The 23,758-nt window shown below is 43.0% G+C and overlaps 1 protein-coding gene across 1 annotated transcript in view; it reads right to left on the reverse strand.

The window, feature by feature from the left end:
* camkvl (CaM kinase-like vesicle-associated, like) overlaps positions 1-23,758 on the reverse strand; it is a 115,354-nt gene that overhangs the window by 90,373 nt on the left and 1,223 nt on the right. The gene's annotated exons all lie outside the window — the stretch shown is intronic.

Genomic DNA, 23,758 nt, shown 5'->3' on the forward strand with positions numbered 1-23,758 from the left:
ACACCAACACGCAGGCCGTGTTCCACACCAACACGCAGGCTGCGTTCCACACCAACACGCAGGCTGTGTTCCACACCAACACGCAGGCCGTGTTCCACACCAACACGCAGGCTGTGTTCCACACCAACACGCAGGCCGCGTTCCACACCAACACGCAGGCCGCGTGTCCACACCAACACGCAGGCCGTGTTCCACACCAACACGCAGGCTGTGTTCCACACCAACACGCAGGCTGTGTTCTATACCAACACGCAGGCCGAGTTCCACACCAACACTCAGGCTGTGTTCTATACCAACACGCAGGCCGCGTTCCACACCAACACACAGGCTGCGTTCCACACCAACACGCAGGCTGTGTTCCACACCAACACGCAGGCTGTGTTCCATACCAACACGCAGGCTGTGTTCTATACCAACACGCAGGCTGTGTTCTACACCAACACGCAGGCTGTGTTCTACACCAACACGCAGGCTGTGTTCTACACCAACACGCAGGCTGTGTTCTACACCAACACACAGGCTGTGTTCTACACCAACACGCAGGCTGTGTTCTACACCAACACGCAGGCTGTGTTCTACACCAACACGCAGGCTGTGTTCTACACCAACACGCAGGCTGTGTTCTACACCAACACGCAGGCCGCGTTCTACACCAACACGCAGGCTGTGTTCTATACCAACACTCAGGCTGTGTTCTATACCAACACTCAGGCTGTGTTCCACACCAACATGCAGGCTGTGTTCTACACCAACACGCAGGCTGTGTTCTATACCAACACTCAGGCTGTGTTCTATACCAACACTCAGGCTGTGTTCTACACCAACATGCAGGCTGTGTTCTATACCAACACTCAGGCTGTGTTCCACACCAACACGCAGGCCGCGTTCTACACCAACACGCAGGCCGCGTTCCACACCAACACGCAGGCCGCGTTCCACACCAACACGCAGGCCGCGTTCTACACCAACACGCAGGCCGCGTTCCACACCAACACGCAGGCCGCGTTCCACACCAACACGCACACCGCGTTCCACACCAACACGCAGGCCGCGTTCACACCAACACGCAGGCCGCGTTCCACACCAACACGCAGGCTGTGTTCTATACCAAAACTAGGCTAACTAGCTGAACAGTTGATGTTGATGTGTCTGTTACTTGAACTCTGTGAAGAATTTAGTTGGGCTGCAATTTCTGAGGCTGGTAACTAATGAACTTATCCTCTGCAGCAGAGGTATCTCTGGGTCTTCCGTTCCTGTGGCGGTCCTCTTGAGAGACAGTTTCATCATATCGCTTGATGGGTTTTTGCGACTGCACTTCAAGAAACTTTCAAAGTTCTTTAAATTGTCCAGATAGACTGACCTTCATGTCTTAAAGTAACGGACTGTCGTTTCCCATTGCTTATTTGAGCTGTTGTTGCCATAATATGGACTTGGTATTATACTCCAGAATGTTATGAAGGGTGATCAGATGAATTGCAAATAAAAACCCTTGAATGAGTAGGTGTCCAAACTTTTTTTTATTGTCCACACACTGCTCTCATCTTTCAGCTGTGACCATACTCACAGTGGTGCTTTGTTTCCTGAGAATTATGTGTGTGTGTGTTTGTGTTTGTGTGAGGGTATGTGTGTGGGTGTGCCTGCAGGCCCTGCCACAGGCTGTTCTGGTTTCAGGCCTGTCAGCCACTGATCAACACTCCCATGACACACACACACACACACACACACACACACACACACACACACACACACACACACACACACACACACACACACACACGACTGCTCCTAACTGCCCCACCCCCCCAGGCCACTGACCTACATGACAGGACACTGAACTAATGAGAGAGAGAGAGAGATAGAGAGGGATATATATATATATAGAGAGAGAGAGGGATATGGCTCTGAACAAACTTTATTTGACTCTTTGCAAACTGGAATCCATTTATCCGGAGGCTGCATTCATTGTAGCTGGGGATTTTAACAAGGCTAATCTGAAAACAAGACTCCCTAAATTTTATCAGCATATCGATAGCGCAACCAGGGGTGGAAAAACCTTGGATCATTGTTACTCTAACTTCCGCGACACATATAAGGCCTTGCCCCGCCCTCCTTTCAGAAAAGCTGACCACGACTCCATTTTGTTGATCCCTGCCTACAGACAGAAACTAAAACAAGAGGCTCCCACGCTGAGGTCTGTCCAACGCTGGTCCGACCAAGCTGACTCCACACTCCAAGACTGCTTCCATCACGTGGACTGGGATATGTTTCGTATTGCGTCAGATAACAATATTGACGAATACGCTGATTCGGTGTGCGAGTTCATTAGAACGTGCGTTGAAGATGTCGTTCCCATAGCAACGATTAAAACATTCCCTAACCAGAAACCGTGGATTGATGGCAGCATTCGCGTGAAACTGAAAGCGCGAACCACTGCTTTTAATCAGGGCAAGGTGACTGGTAACATGACCGAATACAAACAGTGCAGCTATTCCCTCCGCAAGGCTATCAAACAAGCTAAGCGTCAGTACAGAGACAAAGTAGAATCTCAATTCAACGGCTCAGACACAAGAGGCATGTGGCAGGGTCTACAGTCAATCACGGACTACAAGAAGAAATCTAGCCCAGTCACGGACCAGGATGTCTTACTCCCAGGCAGACTAAATAACTTTTTTGCCCGCTTTGAGGACAATACAGTGCCACTGACACGGCCTGCAACGAAAACATGCGGACTCTCCTTCACTGCAGCCGAGGTGAGTAAGACATTTAAACGTGTTAACCCTCGCAAGGATGCAGGCCCAGACGGCATCCCCAGTCGCGCCCTCAGAGCATGCGCAGACCAGCTGGCCGGTGTGTTTACGGACATATTCAATCAATCCCTATACCAGTCTGCTGTTCCCACATGCTTCAAGAGGGCCACCATTGTTCCTGTTCCCAAGAAAGCTAAGGTAACTGAGCTAAACGACTACCACCCCGTAGCACTCACTTCCGTCATCATGAAGTGCTTTGAGAGACTAGTCAAGGACCATATCACCTCCACCCTACCTGACACCCTTGACCCACTCCAATTTGCTTACCGCCCAAATAGGTCCACAGACGATGCAATCTCAACCACACTGCACACTGCCCTAACCCATCTGGACAAGAGGAATACCTATGTGAGAATGCTGTTCATCGACTACAGCTCGGCATTCAACACCATAGTACCCTCCAAGCTCGTCATCAAGCTCGAGACCCTGGGTCTCGACCCCGCCCTGTGCAACTGGGTACTGGACTTCCTGACGGGCCGCCCCCAGGTGGTGAGGGTAGGCAACAACATCTCATCCTCAACACTGGGGCCCCACAAGGGTGCGTTCTGAGCCCTCTCCACCCACGACTGCGTGGCCACGCACGCCTCCAACTCAATCATCAAGTTTGCGGACGACACAACAGTGGTAGGCTTGATTACCAACAACGACGAGACGGCCTACAGGGAGGAGGTGAGGGCCCTCGGAGTGTGGTGTCAGGAAAATAACCTCACACTCAACATCAACAAAACTAAGGAGATGATTGTGGACTTCAGGAAACAGCAGAGGGAACACCCCCCTATCCACATCGATGGAACAGTAGTGGAGAGGGTAGCAAGTTTTAAGTTCCTCGGCATACACATCACAGACAAACTGAATTGGTCCACTCACACAGACAGCATCGTGAAGAAGGCGCAGCAGCGCCTCTTCAACCTCAGGAGGCTGAAGAAATTTGGCTTGTCACCAACAGCACTCTCAAACTTCTACAGATGCACAATCGAGAGCATCCTGGCGGGCTGTATCACCGCCTGGTACGGCAACTGCTCCGCCCACAACCGTAAGGCTCTCCAGAGGGTAGTGACGTCTGCACAACGCATCACCGGGGGCAAACTACCTGCCCTCCAGGACACCTACACCACCCAATGTTACAGGAAGGCCATAAAGATCATCAAGGACATCAACCACCCGAGCCACTGCCTGTTCACCCCGCTATCATCCAGAAGGCGAGGTCAGTACAGGTGCATCAAAGCTGGGACCGAGAGACTGAAAAACAGCTTCTATCTCAAGGCCATCAGACTGTTAAACAGCCACCACTAACATTGAGTGGCTGCTGCCAACACACTGACACTGACACTGACTCAACTCCAGCCACTTTAATAATGGGAATTGATGGGAAATGTAAATATATCACTAGCCACTTTAAACAATGCTACCTTATATAATGTTACTTACCCTACATTATTCATCTCATATGCATACGTATATACTGTACTCTATATCATCGACTGCATCCTTATGTAATACATGTATCACTAGCCACTTTAACTATGCCACTTTGTTTACATACTCATCCCATATGTATATACTGTACTCGATACCATCTACTGTATCTTGCCTATGCTCCTCTGTACCATCACTCATTCATATATCCTTATGTACATATTCTTTATCCCCTTACACTGTGTATAAGACAGTAGTTTTGGAATTGTTAGTTAAATTACTTGTTGGTTATTACTGCATTGTCGGAACTAGAAGCACAAGCATTTCGCTACACTCGCATTAACATCTGCTAACCATGTGTATGTGACAAATAACATTTGATTTGATTTGATATATATATATATATATAGAGAGAGGATGGGCATAGTACATACACTTAATGACAGGACACTGAACTAATGAGAGAGATAGAGAGGGATATACTGTCTATATATATATATATATATATAGAGAGAGAGAGGGAGAGAGGATGGACATAGTACATACACTTAACGGAAGTCGCCATTTCCTGGTTGCTAAAATTCTAATAATTTGCCTAATTTCAGTTTATGTGACAAAACAAGCAACGTGGAGAATCTTTGTACAATCTCTACCACTGTGAAATATATTTTCAATAACTACACATATTACTACACATATTACTACACATATTACTACACATATTACTACACATATTACTACACATATTACTACACATATTACTACACATATTACTACACATATTACTACACATATTACTACAATATTATAAAATGCTGAGTACCATGATCCATAAAAAAAATTCATCAAAAATGTAATTCAACTATACAAAAACATCAATTCTTAAAAAAAAAGAAGCTAAATGATTTGCAATCATATGAATAAAGAGGAGTTTGTACATGATGTGTGGATAATAACTAAATAAATTAGTGTGTGAAAGTAAGTCATTACCTGTTTTACTTCTGGCCAAAGAAAGAAAGCCAAACCCCTCTCTTCCGCTAATTTTTACAAAACAGTATATTTTAACTTTGTGAATGTGGATTCTAGTGGAAACGGTTTATTATCTGCATGCATCACCTGTTTAATAAGCACCACTTTCGCCCTGCTTGTAAATCCCATAATTCTACATTGGCCATTTCATCCACGAGAATCTGTCCATGAGATACAGTTGAAGTCGGAAGTTTACATACACCTTAGCCAAATACATTTAAACTCAGTTTTTTGCAATTCCTGACATTTAACCCTAGTAAAAATTCCCTGTTTTAGGTCAGTTAGGATCACCACTTTATTTTAAGAATGTGAAATGTCAAAATAATAGTAGAGATAATTATTTATTTCAGTTTTAATGTCTTTCATCACATTCCCAGTGGGTCAGAAGTTTACATACACTCAATTAGTATTTGGTAGCATTGCCATTAAATTGTGTATATTGGGTCAAACATTTTGGGTAGCCTTCCACAAGCTTCCCACAAATAATTGGGTGAATTTTGGCCCATTCCTCCTGACAGAGCTGGTGTAACTGAGTCAGGATTGTAGGCCTCCTTGCTCGCACACGCTTTTTCAGTTCTGACCACACAGTTTCTATAGGATTGAGGTCAGGGCTTTGTGATGGCCACTCTGATACCTTGACTTTGTTGTCCTTAAGCCATTTTGCCACAACTTTGGAAGTATGCTTGGGGTCATTGTCCATTTGGAAGACCCATTTGCGTCCAAGCTTTAACTTCCTGACTGATGTCTTGAGATGTTGCTTGAATATATCCACATATTTTCCATCCTTATGACGCCATCTATTTTGTGAAGTGCACCAGTCCCTCCTGCAGCAAAGCACAACATGATGCTGCCACCCCTGTGCTTCACGGTTGGGATGGTATTCTTTGGCTTGCAAGCCTCCCCCTTTTTCCTCCAAACATAACGACGGTCAATATGGCCAAACAGTTCTGTTTTTGTTTCAACAGACCAGAGGAAATTTCTCCAAAAAGTACAATCTTTGTCCCCATGTGCAATTGCAAACCGTAGTCTGGATTTTTAATGGCGGTTTTGGAGCAGTGGTTTCCTCCTTGCTGAGCGGCCTTTCAGGTTATGTCAATATAGGACTCATTTTACTGTGGATATAGATACATTTGTACCTGTTTCCTCCAGCATCTTCACAAGGCCCTTTGCTGTTGTTCTGGGATTGATTTGCACTTTTCGCACCAAAGTACGTTCGTCTCTCAGATTAAGCGCCTCGTTCCTGAGCGGTTTTACGGCTGCATGGTCCCATGGTGTTTATACTTGTGTACTATTGTTTGTACAGATGAACGTGGTACCTTCAGGCGTTTGGAAATTGCTCCCAAGGATGGATCAGACTTGTGGAGGTCTACAATTTTTTTTCTGAGGTCTTAGCTGATTTCTTTTCATTTTCCCATGATCTCAAGCAAAGAGGCACTGATTTTGAACGTAGGCCTTGAAAGGTACACCTCCAATTGACTCAAATGATGTCAATTAGCCTATCAGAAACTTCTAATGCCATGACATAATTTTCTGGAATTTTCCAAGCTGTTTAAAAGCACAGTCAACTTAGTGTATGTAAACTTCTGACCCACTGGAATTTTGATACAGTGAAATAATAATCAAACAATTGCTAGAAAAATGGCTTGTGTCATGCACATCCGACTTGCCAAAATTGTAGTTTGTTAACATGTAAACTTCTGACTTCGACTGTATTAGTGGGCATTAACATCATTGTTATTATGACACTAATATTCCGCGTTGCTATGGCGAATGGATCAACAAATGCAAGCTTCATCTCAGTCTCCATTGAACTATAAAATATTGTAAGAAGTTGTCTTCACATCTGAACGACCGGAAGATGTTGAATGATATGACTCAGAGCCAGACAGCCGGGATATCACAGATAGAACACAGATAGAACACAGATAGAACACAGAACATAGATAGAACACAGACAGAACACAGAACACAGACAGAACACAGAACACAGACAGAACACAGAAAGAACACAGAACACAGATAGAACACAGACAGAACACAGAACACAGATAGAACACAGACAGAACACAGACCACAGATAGAACACAGACAGAACACAGAACACAGACAGAACACAGACAGAACACAGATAGAACACAGATAGAATACAGACAGAACACAGAACACAGACAGAACACAGATAGAACACAGAACACAGATAGAACACAGACAGAACACAGAACACAGACAGAACACAGAACACAGATAGGAGACAGATAGAACACAGATAGAACACAGATAGAACACAGACAGAACACAGAACACAGATAGGGTAGCGACAGAACACAGATAGAACACAGATAGAACACAGAACACAGATAGAACACAGACAGAACACAGAACACAGACAGAACACAGAACACAGATAGAACACAGACAGAACACAGAACACAGATAGGGTACAGACAGAACACAGAACACAGATAGAACACAGACAGAACACAGAACACAGATAGGGTACAGACAGAACACAGATAGAACACAGATAGAACACAGACAGAACACAGACAGAACACAGATGGAACACAGACAGAACACAGATAGAACACAGACAGAACACAGATAGAACACAGACAGAACACAGAACACAGATAGAACACAGACAGAACACAGAACACAGATAGGGGACAGACAGAACACAGAACACAGATAGAACACAGACAGAACACAGAACACAGACAGAACACAGACAGAACACAGACAGAACACAGACAGAACACAGATAGAACACAGATAGAACACAGATAGAACACAGAACACAGATAGGGACAGACAGAACACAGATAGAACACAGATAGAACACAGATAGAACACAGACAGAACACAGAACACAGATAGGGGACAGACAGAACACAGATAGACCACAGATAGAACACAGAACACAGACAGAACACAGACAGAACACAGACAGAACACAGATAGAACACAGATAGAACACAGAACACAGATAGGGGACAGACAGAACACAGAACACAGATAGAACACAGACAGAACACAGAACACAGATAGAACACAGACAGAACACAGAACACAGATAGAACACAGATAGAACACAGATAGAACACAGACAGAACACAGACAGAACACAGAACACAGATAGGGGACAGACAGAACACAGATAGAACACAGATAGAACACACACAGAACACAGAACACAGATAGAACACAGACAGAACACAGAACACAGACAGAACACAGATAGAACACAGGTGTTAGAGATATCATTCAATGTTGGAATGGCTACTCCACCAAGTCATCCTCCAGTGAGTAAAGCTTTTTAAATGTGTTGTATGCTACACCAATATGTATTTGATGTTTGCTTCATCAATTACACTTAATCACTGGTTGAGTAATTTATTAGCTAGTGTGTTAATTATTTTTTACAGATTTACCTGATTTGTTGGACATTTGACAATTATATACTTAACTAAACAGTAAGACATTTCGGTTCTATTACATGTATATATGAACTGAGAGGAGCCATAAAAACCCACAGCTGGCATTCCATAGATCAGATGTGGTGGGTGTCACGGAAAAAGAGAGAGCCTGGAGGAACAGAACCAAGGCATCAGTATTGCTAATTATCCTGGCATCTGGGAAACAGCACCACAGGCAGATGACCAGAGGATGAACCCAAAGTGGCTTATGGTGTCCCCCAATCCATATGGGAGGGATTGAACCAGCCATGGCTGAGCATCCTTGGTATCAGCTATACCAGAAACAGCATGGTCTGCTCGGCCCATTGAACCAGCCATGACTGAGCATTCTTGGTATCAGCTATACCAGAAACAGCATGGTCTGCTCGGCCCATTGAACCAGCCATGACTGAGCATTCTTGGTATCAGCTATACCAGAAACAGCATGGTCTGCTCGGCCCATTGAACCAGCCATGACTGAGCATTCTTGGTATCAGCTATACAAGAAACAGCATGGTCTGCTCGGCCCAACAGTCTCATTATTGCAATAATTAATCGATATTGAATAAAGAGGATTGTTTGAAGAAATGACAAAGTCTCTCTCACTTGATTAGAATATTCCAACACACTACCTAGTTTAACTGCAGCCAAAGATAATCTTTGTCTTTGTGTAGACTGGCGTCATAAAATATATAGTCTAACAGGCGTTAAGGGATGTGGAATCACAACCAAGTGAAAAGCAATGTGCTATCCATGTGTACGTTATAGCCAAGGTTATGCATTCTGTCAGCTGTTTCATTCAGCACGTCTGATACAACAGCCTATATAGGTGCCTTGTGGAGCCCCCTGTCCTCAAAGGTTCCCTAGCAAACAGCCTCCACCTGCTCTCTATTGGGATCTGTATCTACTACTCTTTGTTACTCTCTGTTTCGCTCATAACCTAGCTAAGTTGCTAACGCCATCAAGCTAACGAAGTAGATCGAGTAAATGAACAGTTCCAGCACTGGAGAAGTTGTCTCAGGACAAACTGATCACTCAGAGTTTTATTCATTTAACTAGGCAAGTCAGTTAAGAACAAATTCTTATTTTCAATGATGGCCTAGGAACAGTGGGTTAACTGCCTTGTTCAGGGGCAGAACGACAGATTTGTACCTTGTCAGGATTTGATCTTGCAACCTCCAATGCTCTAACCACTTGGCTATGCTGCCGCCCCAAAGAGTTCCAATGCAACAGGATCTGTATCTACTACTCTTTGTTTCAGGACAAACTGGATCACCCAGAGTTCCAATGCAACAGGATCTGTATCTACTACTCTTTGTTTCAGGACAAACTGGATCACCCAGAGTTCCAATGCAACAGGATCTGTATCTACTACTCTTTGTTTCAGGACAAACTGGATCACCCAGAGTTCCAATGCAACAGGATCTGTATCTACTACTCTTTGTTTCAGGACAAACTGGATCACCCAGAGTTCCAATGCAACAGGATCTGTATCTACTACTCTTTGTTTCAGGACAAACTGGATCACCCAGAGTTCCAATGCAACAGGATCTGTATCTACTACTCTTTGTTTCAGGACAAACTGGATCACCCAGAGTTCCAATGCAACAGGATCTGTATCTACTACTCTTTGTTTCAGGACAAACTGGATCACCCAGAGTTCCAATGCAACAGGATCTGTATCTACTACTCTTTGTTTCAGGACAAACTGGATCACCCAGAGTTCCAATGCAACAGGATCTGTATCTACTACTCTTTGTTTCAGGACAAACTGGATCACCCAGAGTTCCAATGCAACAGGATCTGTATCTACTACTCTTTGTTTCAGGACAAACTGGATCACCCAGAGTTCCAATGCAACAGGATCTGTATCTACTACTCTTTGTTTCAGGACAAACTGGATCACCCAGAGTTCCAATGCAACAGGATCTGTATCTACTACTCTTTGTTTCAGGACAAACTGGATCACCCAGAGTTCCAATGCAACAGGATCTGTATCTACTACTCTTTGTTTCAGGACAAACTGGATCACCCAGAGTTCCAATGCAACAGGATCTGTATCTACTACTCTTTGTTTCAGGACAAACTGGATCACCCAGAGTTCCAATGCAACAGGATTTGTATCTACTACTCTTTGTTTCAGGGCAAACTGGATCACCCAGAGTTCCAATGCAACAGGATTTGTATCTACTACTCTTTGTTTCAGGGCAAACTGGATCACCCAGAGTTCCAATGCAACAGGATTTGTATCTACTACTCTTTGTTTCAGGACAAACTGGATCACCCAGAGTTCCAATGCAACAATTGTTTTTTTTGCAGAGGATTATAGTATTGAGGTGGCGTCCTTGATCTCTCTGCGGCCTCAGTGCCTACTCCTTCGAAGTCGCAACCTTATGTCCCCGTTCTGGATCGAGCGGGTGATTTTGGGAAGCTCCATGGTAAGAAATGTGACTGTCCCTGGTGCAAAAACAATGTCATATTCCAGAGCTTGAGTAAATTACATCATTTAGCTGCTCCAGGACACAGAAATCTGTTCTATCATCGTAGTCCATGTGGGTTTTAATGACAGTATGAAGGGCAGCTCTGAACAGATGAAACTGGATTTTTAAACAAGATAGTGGTAATGCAACAGTGTTGTAACAGTGTAGATTCCGTCCCTCCTCGCCCCTACCTGGGCTCGAACCAGGGACCCTCTGCACACAACAGTCACCCTCGAAGCACCGTTACCCATCGCTCCACAAAAGCTACGGCCCTTTGCAGAGCACAAGAAACAACTACTTCAAGGGCTCAGAACAAGAGCTTCTCACCAGAATGGGCTTTAGGTGAGGCAGATGCACCTATCATGTTAAATACTGTTGAAGTAATATGGCTACAGGTTCATCTGCCTCACCTAAAGCCCATTCTGGTGGGAAGCTGCTATAGACCACCAAGTGCTAACATTCAGTATCTGGATAATGTTAAATACTGTTGAAGTAATATGGCTACAGGTTCATCTGCCTCACCTAAAGCCCATTCTGGTGGGAAGCTGCTATAGACCACCAAGTGCTAACAAGTGCTAACATTCAGTATCTGGATAATGTTAAATACTGTTGAAGTAATATGGCTACAGGTTCATCTGCCTCACCTAAAGCCCATTCTGGTGGGAAGCTGCTATAGACCACCAAGTGCTAACATTCAGTATCTGGATAATGTTAAATACTGTTGAAGTAATATGGCTACAGGTTCATCTGCCTCACCTAAAGCCCATTCTGGTGGGAAGCTGCTATAGACCACCAAGTGCTAACATTCAGTATCTGGATAATGTTAAATACTGTTGAAGTAATATGGCTACAGGTTCATCTGCCTCACCTAAAGCCCATTCTGGTGGGAAGCTGCTATAGACCACCAAGTGCTAACATTCAGTATCTGGATAATGTTAAATACTGTTGAAGTAATATGGCTACAGGTTCATCTGCCTCACCTAAAGCCCATTCTGGTGGGAAGCTGCTATAGACCACCAAGTGCTAACATTCAGTATCTGGATAATATTAAATACTGTTGAAGTAATATGGCTACAGGTTCATCTGCCTCACCTAAAGCCCATTCTGGTGGGAAGCTGCTATAGACCACCAAGTGCTAACAGTCAGTATCTGGATAATGTCAAATCCAAATCCAAATCAAATCCAATTTTATTTGTCACATACACATGGTTAGCAGATGTTAATGCGAGTGTAGCGAAATGCTTGTGCTTCTAGTTCCAACAATGCAGTAATAATCCAACAAGTAATCTAACTAACAATTCCAAAAAAAAACTACTGTCTTATACACAGTCTAAGGGGATAAAGAATATGTACATAAAGATATATGAATGAGTGATGGTACAGAGCAGCTTAGGCAAGATACAGTAGATGGTATTGAGTGCAGTATATACATATGAGATGAGTATGTAAACAAAGTGGCATAGTTAAAGTGGCTAGTGATACATGTATTACATAAGGATGCAGTAGATGATATAGAGTACAGTATATACGTATACATATGAGATGAATAATGTAGGGTATGTAAACATTATCTTAGGTAGCATTGTTTAAAGTGGCTAGTGATATATTTTACATAATTTCCCATCAATTCCCATTATTAAAGTGGCTGGAGTTGAGTCAGTGTGTAGGCAGCAGCCACTTAATGTTAGTGGTGGCTGTTTAACAGTCTGATGGCCTTGAGATAGAAGCTGTTTTTCAGTCTCTCGGTCCCAGCTTTGATGCACCTGTACTGACCTCACCTTCTGGATGATAGCGGGGTGAACAGGCAGTGGCTCGGGTGGTTGATGTCCTTGATGATCTTTATGGCCTTCCTGTAGCATCGGGTGGTGTAGGTGTCCTGGAGGGCAGGTAGTTTGCCCCCGGTGATGCTTGTGCAGACCTCACTACCCTCTGGAGAGCCTTACGGTTGTGGGCGGAGCAGTTGCCGTACCAGGCGGTGATACAGCCCGACAGGATGCTCTCGATTGTGCATCTGTAGAAGTTTGTGAGTACTTTTGGTGACAAGCCAAATTTCTTCAGCCTCCTGAGGTTGAAGAGGCGCTGCTGCGCCTTCTTCACGATGCTGTCTGTGTGAGTGGACCAATTCAGTTTGTCTGTGATGTGTATGCCGAGGAACTTAAAACTTGCTACCCTCTCCACTACTGTTCCATCGATGTGGATAGTGGTATATTTACTGAGTAGTCTGTGCTGCATCACAAAGGAAACAGAATAACATGTATCCAATCAAATTCCTCATCCCAAAGATCATATCATAACAATCATTCATGATTAACATAATTAGAGAAGTCAACAATCCAGTTAATTAAGAAGTCAATAGTAATCATCCGTGAGTCATTTAGGCTCGTAACTATTTATCATAAATCATGAAAGAATACAAACAGTGAATGGTTATTCAATCTATAATCCACATTAGCTTGATATCAAAGTCGATCAGTTAGCAAACAATGACGTTTCTCATTTCACCCTTTCAATTGTCTTCATGTGTACATATAATTAATTTCATTACATACATTACATATTGATTGGCTTTCATCAAGCTGCCCACTCCAGAGAAAGCTTCTCACTGTAACTAGTGCCTGCAACCTGGTTCAGGTTATCACTCAACCTACCAGGGTAGCAACAAACAGCACAGGAATGAAATCATCAACATGTATTGATCACATCTTTACTAATGCTGCAGAAATGTGCTCTGAAGAAGTATCCAGATCGGATGCAGTGATCACAATAAAGTAGCCATATCTATACCAAACTTCCAAAGGCTGGACCTAATATAGTGTATAAGAGGTCATACAATAGGTTTTGTAATGATTCCTATGTTGATGATATAAAGAATAGTTGTTGGTCTGTGATGTATAATGAGGAGAAAATATATACGTTGCACTTGACACATTTATGAAATTGCTTATTCCAGGTTCTAATAACATTAAGAAAATTATTGTTTAAACTGTTTATTAATCCCCGTGGATTGATGAGGAATTGAAAAATGGTTGAGAGGGATGATACAGAACGAATGGCAAATTAGAAGAAGAAACTTTGCAACAAAGATAAATTACAAAGAATGATAGCAAAAACCCTTGAAGCAACTTAAATAGCAATAACATTTTGGGGAAAAAAAGGCATCATTCATTGAATCAAAGGGCTCATTCATTACGAAACTGACTGATATCACCACCTACTTTCCTGATTTTTTCATTGGATAGATAATAGATAGACAATCAAACTTAGGCATGACATGCCAGCAACAAACACTGACACTACACATCCAAGTACTGTTTATCTGACCAAATTATGAAAAGACAAGAATTGTAATTTTGAATTCCGTAAAGCGAGTATGGAAGAAGCACATTTTTTTCCCCATTGTCTATCAACAATGACAAGCCAACGGGGTTTGTAAACTTGGATGGAAAATTACTGAGGATAATAGTGTACGATATTGCCACTCCTATTTGCCACATCTTCAATTTAAACCTACTAGAAAGTGTGTTCCCTCAGGCCTGGAGGGAAGCTAAAGTCATTCTGCTACCTAAGAATAGTAAAGCCCTCTTTACTGGCTCAAATAGCCGACCAATCAGCCTGTTACCAACCCTTAGTAAACTTCTGGCAAAAATGGTGTTTGACCAGATACAATGCTATTTTACAGTAAACAAATTGACAACAGACTTTTAACACACTTATAGGAAAGGACATTCAACAAGCACAGCACTTACACAAATGACTGATGATTGGCTGAGAGAAATGTATAAAAATATTGCGGGGGCTGCTTTGTTAGACTTCAGTGCGGCTTTTGACATTATTGATCATAGTCTGCTGCTGGAAAAACTGATGTGTTATAACTTTACACCTGCTATATTGTGGATAAAGAGGGCTCCCAAGTGGAGCAGCGGTCTAAGGCACTGCATCTCAGTGCTAGAGGCATCAGACACCCTGGTTCAAATGCAGGCTGTATCACAACCGGCCATGATTGGGAGTCCCATAGAGTGGTGTACAATTGGCCCAGCGTCGTCTGGGTTTGGCAGGTGTAGGCTGTCATTGTAAATAAGAATTTGTTCTTAACTGACTTGCGTACTTAAATGTATTTTTTTAAAGAGTTACCTGTCTAACAGAACACAGAGGGTGTTCTTTAATGGAAGCCTCTCCAACATAATCCATGTAGAATCAGGAATTCCCCAGGGTAGCTGTTTAGGCCCCTTACTTTTTTCAATCTTTACTAACGACATGCCACTGGCTTTGAGTAAAGCCAGTGTGTCTTTGTATGTGGATGACTCAACACTATAACCGTCAGCTACTACAGTGACTGAAATGACTGCAACACTCAACAAAGGGCTGCCACTGAAACACTTAAAGGGCTACAGTTAGTTTCAGAGTGGGTGGCAAGGAATACGTTAGTCCTAAATATTTCAAAAACTCAAAGCATTGTATTTGGGACAAATCATTCTATAAACCCTAAACCTCAACTACATCTCGTAATGAATAATGTGGAAATTAAATAAGTTGAGGTGACTAAACTGCTTGGAGTAACCCTGGATTGTAAACGTATGCTACAGTCACAAGACGCAGGCCTCATTATTGTCCCTAGAATTTCTAAGCAAACAGCTGGAGGCAGGGCTTTCTCCTATAGAGCTCCTATGGAATGGTCTGCCTACCCATGTGAGAGACGCAGACTCCGTCTCAACCTTTAAGTCTTTATTGAAGACTCCTCTCTCCAGCTCTCTCCACTGGGATTCTCTGCCTCTAACCCTATTACAGGGGCTGAGTCACTGGCTTACTGGTGCTCTTCCATGCTGTCCCTAGGAGGGGTGCGTCACTTGAGTGGGCTGAGTCACTGACATGATCTTCCTGTCTGGGTTGGCACACCCCTTGGATTCGTGCCATGGGAGAGATATTCGTGGGCTATACTCGGCCTTGTCTCAGGATGGTAAGTTGGTGGTTGGAGATATCCCTCTTGTGGTGTGGGGGCTGTGCTTTGGCAAAGTGGGTGGGGTTATATCCTGCCTGGTTGGCCCTGTCCGCGGGTATCGTCAGACGGGGCCACAGTGTCTCCCAATCCCTCCTGTCTCAGCCTCCAGTATCTATGCTGCAATAGTCTATGTGGCGGGGAGCTAGGGTCATTCTGTTCTATCCGGAGTATTTCTCTCATCAGATGTCTTATCCGATGTCCTTTGTGAATTTAAGTATGCTCCCTCTAATTCCCTCTAAACAAATATACACAATAACACACAAATATACACTATAACACACATATATACACAATAACACACAAATATACACTATAACACACATATATACACTATAACACACATATATACACTATAACAAACAAATATAGTGTAGCACCCTGTATTATCTGCATATTAAACATCGTTTACGAGACGTATTACCTTCAACAGCGCCATCTTGTGATCATCTATGTTTTGTGATTATTGGTGTGGTAAAAATGTTAGCTAACGGGCTAGCAATTAGCATGTTTGACATTTCAGTGGAAATTCTACTGCTATCAGCTTTTTGATAAACGACTTGGCAAAAAAACACGTCCCGTATTATCGGCCACCTTACTATTTTGTTCAATTACAAGATATATCCGTTTAATGTTGTTAAAAAAAGAGACACCAAACCTCGTATCCAATGTGTTTACAAGGTAGTTGACGAACGTCAGTTCGCTATTCTTCCGGTAAGAAAAAGAAAGACTTGTCTGAAATCCGTTAAATCCGTTAAATCCGGTAAAACGTTGGATATTAAATTACGTGTGGTGTGTCGCGCAGTCAAATTTGACAATATACAGCGTGTCCCACAAAATGTGTATATACATAACTTTTTTCAAAACTCTCCAAACCTAATTTAACTTACATAAATTGCAATTATAATCCGTTTTCAGCTAGCTGAAAAGGTTTCTTTAGTCGCAAAACTTACCGTTATTTTCCAGTCCATTTAAAGGTTGAGTTCAAGGTGATTTAATCCTCTAACCGCTAGAGAGTGTCCGATGTTGGGGGAAAATTAGCTAGATACACTGTAACAGACAAAGATACATTGTAACACACAAAGATACATTGTAACACACAAAGATATACTATTAACAAACAAATATACACTATAACAAACATATATACATTATAACACACAAATACACTCTGTAACACACAAATATACACTATCAAACAAGAACCTCTTAAAACTGTATTAGTCTCCTGTAGGGCCACATGCTGCCTCTCAAAGGGATGCTATCAGGGCAATAGGGTGCCATTTGGGTTGCAGACACTACTGTGTTATCAGCTCTCGGTGGTGCAGACAGTACTGTGTTACCAGCTCTCGGTGGTGCAGACAGTATTGTGTTACCAGCTCTCGGTGGTGCAGGCAGTACTGTGTTACCAGCTCTCGGTGGTGCAGACAGTACTGTGTTACCAACTCTCGGGGGATGCAGACAGTACTGTCGATCAACTCTTGGGGGTGCAGGCAGTACTGTGTTACCAGCTCTCGGTGGTGCAGACAGTACTGTGTTACCAACTCTCGGGGATGCAGACAGTACTGTGCGATCAACTCTTGGGGGTGCAGACAGTACTGTGTTACCAGCTTTCGGGGTGCAGACAGTACTGTGTTATCAGCTCTCAGGATGCAGACAGTACTGTGTTATCAGCTCTCGGTGGTGCAGACAGTACTGTGTTACCAACTCTCGGGGATGCAGACAGTACTGTGCGATCAACTCTTGGGGGTGCAGACAGTACTGTGTTATCAGCTCTCAGGATGCAGACAGTACTGTGTTATCAGCTCTCAGGATGCAGACAGTACTGTGTTATCAGCTCTTGGGGTGCAGACAGTACTGTGTTATCAGCTTTCAGGGGGTGCAGACAGTACTGTGTTATCAGCTCTCAGGATGCAGACAGTACTGTGTTACCAGCTCTCAGGATGCAGACAGTACTGTGTTATCAGCTCTCGGTGGTGCAGACAGTACTGTTTTATCAGCTCTCGGGGATGCAGACAGTACTGTGTTATCAGCTCTCGGGGATGCAGACAGAACTGTGCTATCAGCTCTCGGGGATGCAGACAGTACTGTGTTACCAGCTCTCGGGGATGCAGACAGTATTGTGCTATCAGATATTGTAAATGAGTTCTCAGTGGATGATGCTACTGAACTGTGACAACAACAGACAAACTACAGCCTACAATCTACAGCCTACAGCCTAGCATAGTCTACAGTCTACAGACTACAGTCTAAAACCTACGGCCTAGAATAGCCTTCAGCCTATAGCCTAGAATAGCCTACAAACTACAGCCAACAGCCTAGAATATCCTACATCCTAGCATGGTCCACAAACTACATCATAGCATGGTCCACAAACTACATCCTAGCATGGTCCACAAACTACAGCATAGCATGGTCCACAAACTACATCCTAGCATGGTCCACAAACGACAGCCTAGCATGGTCCACAAACTACAGCCTAGCATGGTCCACAGCCTACAGATACAGTGGGGCAAATAAGTATTTAGTCAGCCACCAATTGTGCAAGTTCTCCCACTTAAAAAGATGAGAGAGGCCTGTAATTTTCATCATAGGTACACTTCAACTATGACAGAAAAAATGAGAGAAAAAAATCCAGAAAATCACATTGTAGGATTTTTAATGAATTTATTTGCAAATTATGGTGGAAAATAGGTATTTGGTCAATAACAAAAGTTTATCTCAATACTTTGTTATGTACCCTTTGTTGGCAATGACAGAGGTTAAATGTTTTCTGTAAGTCTTCACAAGGTTTTCACACCATTCCTCCATGCAGATCTCCTCTAGAGCAGTGATGTTTTGGGGCTGTTGCTGGGCAACACAGACTTTCAACTCCCTCCAAAGATTTTCTATGGGGTTGAGATCTGGAGACTGGCTAGGCCACTCCAGGACCTTGAAATGCTTCTTAAGAAGCCACTCCTTCGTTGCCCGGGCGGTGTGTTTGGGATCATTGTCATGCTGAAAGACCCAGCCACGTTTCATCTTCAATGCCCTTGCAGATGGAAGGAGGTTTTCACTCAAAATCTCACGATACATGGCCCCATTCATTCTTTCCTTTACACGGATCAGTCGTCCTGGTCCCTTTGCAGGAAAACAGCCCCAAAGCATGATGTTTCCACCCCCATGCTTCACAGTAGGTATGGTGTTCTTTGGATGCAACTCAGCATTCTTTGTCCTCCAAACACGACGAGTTGAGTTTTTTCCAAAAAGTTCTATTTTGGTTTCATCTGACCATATGATATTCTCCCAATCTTCTTCTGGATTATCCAAATGCTCTCTAGCAAACTTCAGACGGGCATGGACATGTACTGGCTTAAGCAGGGGGACACGTCTGGCACTGCACGATTTGAGTCCCTGGCGGCGTAGTGTGTTACTGATGGTAGGCTTTGTTACTTTGGTCCCAGCTCTCTGCAGGTCATTCACTAGGTCCCCCCCGTGTGGTTCTGGGATTTTTGCTCACCGTTCTTGTGATCATTTTGACCCCACGGGGTGAGATCTTGCATGGAGCCCCAGATCGAGGGAGATTATCAGTGGTCTTGTATGTCTTCCATTTCCTAATAATTGCTCCCACAGCTGATTTCTTCAAACCAAGCTGCTTACCTATTGCAGATTCAGTCTTCCCAGTCTGGTGCAGGTCTACAATTTTGTTTCTGGTGTCCTTTGACAGCTCTTTGGTCTTGGCCATAGTGGAGTATGGAGTGTAACTGTTTGAGGTTGTGGACAGGTGTCTTTTATACTGATAACAAGTTCAAACAGGTGCCATTAATACAGGTAACAAGTGGAGGACAGAGGAACCTCTTAAAGAAGTTGTTACAGGTCTGTGAGAGCCAGAAATCTTGCTTGTTTGTAGCTGACCAAATACTTATTTTCCACCATAATTTGCAAATAAATTCATTAAAAATCCTACAATGTGATTTTCTGGATTTCTTTTCTCATTTTACAGGCCTCTCTCAATTACAGGCATCTCTCATATTTTTAAGTGGAGAACTTGCACAATTGGTGGCTGACTAAATACTTATTTGCCCCACTGTATAGACATCATATTGTCTCTCGCTAGACATTTTGTGCGTGCATGTGTGCGTGTGTGCGTGTGTGTGTGTGTGTGTGTGTGTGTGTGCGTGCGTGTCAGGGCTGCAGAGAGGAACACTGAGCTATGCTTTGCGCTGAGCACTACTAATACCTCATACAGCTGAATAATACCCCATACAGCTGAATAATACCCCATACAGCTGAATAATACCCCATACAGCTGAATAATACCCCATATGGCTGAATAATACCCCATACGGCTGAATAATACCCCAGCTGATACAGCTGAATAATACCCCCATACAGCTGAATAATACCCCCATACAGCTGAATAATACCCCATACAGCTGAATAATACCCCATACAGCTGAATAATACCCCATACAGCTGAATAATACCCCCATACAGCTGAATAATACCCCATACAGCTGAATAATACCCCATACAGCTGAATAATACCCCATACAGCTGAATAATACCCCATACAGCTGAATAATACCCCATACAGCTGAATAATACCCCATACAGCTGAATAATACCCCATACAGCTGAATAATACCCCATACAGCTGAATAATACCCCATACAGCTGAATAATACCCCATACAGCTGAATAATACCCCATACAGCTGAATAATACCCCCATACAGCTGAATAATACCCCATACAGCTGAATAATACCCCATACAGCTGAATAATACCCCATACAGCTGAATAATACCCCCATACAGCTGAATAATACCCCCATACAGCTGAATAATACCCCATACAGCTGAATAATACCCCATACAGCTGAATAATACCCCCATACAGCTGAATAATACCCCCATACAGCTGAATAATACCCCATACAGCTGAATAATACCCCATACAGCTGAATAATACCCCCATACAGCTGAATACAGCTGAATAATACCCCATACAGCTGAATAATACCCATACAGCTGAATAATACCCAGCTGAATACAGCTGAATAATACCCCATACAGCTGAATAATACCCCATACAGCTGAATAATACCCCATACAGCTGAATAATACCCCATACAGCTGAATAATACCCCATACAGCTGAATAATACCCCCATACAGCTGAATAATACCCCATACAGCTGAATAATACCCCATACAGCTGAATAATACCCCATACAGCTGAATAATACCCCCATACAGCTGAATAATACCCCATACAGCTGAATAATACCCCATACAGCTGAATAATACCCCATACAGCTGAATAATACCCCATACAGCTGAATAATACCCCATACAGCTGAATAATACCCCATACAGCTGAATAATACCCCATACAGCTGAATACAGCTGAATAATACCCCATACAGCTGAATAATACCCCATACAGCTGAATAATACCCCATACAGCTGAATAATACCCCATACAGCTGAATAATACCCCATACAGCTGAATAATACCCCCATACAGCTGAATAATACCCCATACAGCTGAATAATACCCCCATACAGCTGAATAATACCCCATACAGCTGAATAATACCCCCATACAGCTGAATAATACCCCATACAGCTGAATAATACCCCATACAGCTGAATAATACCCCATACAGCTGAATAATACCCCATACAGCTGAATAATACCCCATACAGCTGAATAATACCCCATACAGCTGAATAATACCCCCATACAGCTGAATAATACCCCATACAGCTGAATAATACCCCATACAGCTGAATAATACCCCATACAGCTGAATAATACCCCCATACAGCTGAATAATACCCTACAGCTGAATAATACCCCATACAGCTGAATAATACCCCATACAGCTGAATAATACCCCATACAGCTGAATAATACCCCATACAGCTGAATAATATACAGCTGAATAATACCCCCATACAGCTGAATAATACCCCATACAGCTGAATAATACCCCATACAGCTGAATAATACCCCCATACAGCTGAATAATACCCCATACAGCTGAATAATACCCCCCATACAGCTGAATAATACCCCATACAGCTGAATAATACCCCATACAGCTGAATAATACCCCCATACAGCTGAATAATACCCCCATACAGCTGAATAATACCCCATACAGCTGAATAATACCCCATACAGCTGAATAATACCCCATACAGCTGAATAATACCCCATACAGCTGAATAATACCCCATACATACAGCTGAATAATACCCCATACAGCTGAATAATACCCCATACAGCTGAATAATACCCCATACAGCTGAATAATACCCCATACAGCTGAATAATACCCCATACAGCTGAATAATACCCCATACAGCTGAATAATACCCCATACAGCTGAATAATACCCCATACAGCTGAATAATACCCCATACAGCTGAATAATACCCCATACAGCTGAATAATACCCCATACAGCTGAATAATACCCCATACAGCTGAATAATACCCCATACAGCTGAATAATACCCCATACAGCTGAATAATACCCCCATACAGCTGAATAATACCCCATACAGCTGAATAATACCCCATACAGCTGAATAATACCCCATACAGCTGAATAATACCCCATACAGCTGAATAATACCCCCATACAGCTGAATAATACCCCCATACAGCTGAATAATACCCCATACAGCTGAATAATACCCCATACAGCTGAATAATACCCCATACAGCTGAATAATACCCCCATACAGCTGAATAATACCCCATACAGCTGAATAATACCCCATACAGCTGAATAATACCCCATACAGCTGAATAATACCCCATACAGCTGAATAATACCCCATACAGCTGAATAATACCCCATACAGCTGAATAATACCCCATACAGCTGAATAATACCCCCATACAGCTGAATAATACCCCATACAGCTGAATAATACCCCCATACAGCTGAATAATACCCCATACAGCTGAATAATACCCCATACAGCTGAATAATACCCCATACAGCTGAATAATACCCCATACAGCTGAATAATACCCCAGCTGAATAATACCCCATACAGCTGAATAATACCCCCATACAGCTGAATAATACCCCATACAGCTGAATAATACCCCCATACAGCTGAATAATACCCCATACAGCTGAATAATACCCCCATACAGCTGAATAATACCCCATACAGCTGAATAATACCCCATACAGCTGAATAATACCCCATACAGCTGAATAATACAGCTGAATAATACCCCATACAGCTGAATAATAATACAGCTGAATAATACCCCATACAGCTGAATAATACCCCCATACAGCTGAATAATACCCCATACAGCTGAATAATACCCCCATACAGCTGAATAATACCCCATACAGCTGAATAATACCCCATACAGCTGAATAATACCCCATACAGCTGAATAATACCCCATACAGCTGAATAATACCCCATACAGCTGAATAATACCCCATACAGCTGAATAATACCCCATACAGCTGAATAATACCCCATACAGCTGAATAATACCCCATACAGCTGAATAATACCCCATACAGCTGAATAATACCCCCATACAGCTGAA

Source organism: Oncorhynchus tshawytscha, linkage group LG16 (assembly GCF_018296145.1).
Source record: "Oncorhynchus tshawytscha isolate Ot180627B linkage group LG16, Otsh_v2.0, whole genome shotgun sequence".
Lineage (NCBI taxonomy): Eukaryota > Metazoa > Chordata > Actinopteri > Salmoniformes > Salmonidae > Oncorhynchus > Oncorhynchus tshawytscha.